The following is a 1,518-nucleotide window of genomic DNA, read 5'->3' as shown; positions in this document are numbered from 1 at the left end:
TATATATATATATATATATATATGGAAGCAGATACATAAGCCATAACCAAACTACAAGAACCTCAAATGAGCTCCAGGAGGCAAAGGAAGTAGTGATGCAGCAGATTATTTCCTCAGCTTGGTCAATTCTGGGCACTGTTGGGAATCTGAGTGCAAACCACATCACATCACGGGAGCACTAACCGGGTGCAGGCCTTCAACCCGCCTAGCCTAGCACAGCCTTATTGACAGGTAAGTCACAGATATTCCAGGCAGGAGCTTAGTCCTTGCTCAGGATGTGTGCCTGTTCCCTTTGAGGTCCCTTTATCTTCACCCCCCTCGGATTCAGGATGTGTGAGGGAGGTTTGTGGAGGATAGGGCTGGGCTGTTTGACCAACCTGGAACAGGGTCTAGCACATAGCAGGGGTGGTAAACAGCGCCTTTGATGATGACAGCGGACAACGGGCCAGGCGCAGGGCCGGGACCTGAGAACCTGGAGGGTCCCAGATCCCTAGATCCCAGCGCTGTGCTCTGGAGAGGCAGCCTGACCCAGAGGAGGGGGTTCAGTCCGAATCTGGCCCGCACCCCGGGCGGCCTCTCGAGAGCTGAGCGTCTCCGGGGATGTGGATTGGTGGCAGAGCAGCCCCTGGAATGGGTGGGGTGGGGACCGAGCGGCCGGGCTCAAGTTCGCGCCTCCCTCCCTCTGTCCCGCGGTCAGCGGAAGCGATTATTCCCGCGGCGTCTGGCGGGGCTGGGGCGGGCTCGCACCCCGAGGAGCCGTGGGCCTCCTTGCGTCCAGGCCTTTGATGGAGCCGCTGTCCCCTCCCCGGCCCGGGGTCCGTATAACTACAGACGCGCGGGGGTCCCGGGAGGCGTCCAGGAGCCATGGCCGTAGCCGAGTCCCAGCACCTCCAGTTCGCAGACACCGCCGCCTTCCCCACATTCCCTGCCGAGCACGTCGGAGGTCCGCTGCTGCTCCCCGCGCCCCCCGCCGACCCGGGCTCCCGCGCTCCCACTGCCCCACCCTGCTTCCCGAGCCGGGGCCTCCAGCCCGCAGCGCCGCCTCCAGTCGAACTGGTCCCTCCCGGGCTTCCCAAGGGCGCGGCCGCCCCGTCGGCGCCACAGCGCCGCAAGCGCACGTCGTTCAGCTCCGAGCAGCTGCAGCTGCTGGAGCTCGTCTTCCGCCAGACCATGTACCCGGATATCCACCTGCGGGAACGCCTGGCAGCGCTCACGCTGCTCCCGGAGTCCAGGATCCAGGTGAGGCGCACGCTGGAGCGTAGGTCTGGGGATTCATAGGCTCACTGGGCCACACCCAGGGGCCACTGGCTCCCAGATGGTGGACAAGCTGCTTCCTTCCTTTGAAGCCCATGATTCTAGACTACAAAATAGGGAGCTCAGTAAATAGTGCAGATATGCTCTCAACGACACGTCCCTTGTTATCATGTGTAAGGACTGTTAGAGGTTCGCTGATTTCTTGTAGTGCTCAGCACGTGGTTTCTGGTAGGAAGACAATAGGAAGGATTTCTGCACTTTCCT

At 61.1% G+C, this 1,518-nt stretch overlaps 1 pseudogene; it reads left to right on the top strand.

Moving 5' to 3' along the window:
* The first annotated feature begins 731 nt into the window (after window positions 1-731).
* On the top strand, window positions 732-1,278 carry LOC103728485 (annotated as a pseudogene).
* Window positions 1,279-1,518: the final 240 nt, after the last annotated feature.

The sequence above is a fragment of the Nannospalax galili genome, unplaced genomic scaffold, assembly GCF_000622305.1.
Source record: "Nannospalax galili isolate Female #2095 unplaced genomic scaffold, S.galili_v1.0 C49347745, whole genome shotgun sequence".
Taxonomy (NCBI): Eukaryota; Metazoa; Chordata; class Mammalia; order Rodentia; family Spalacidae; genus Nannospalax; species Nannospalax galili.
Note: the sequence above shows the minus strand (reverse complement) of the source record. Positions and strands in the feature narration are given on the sequence as shown.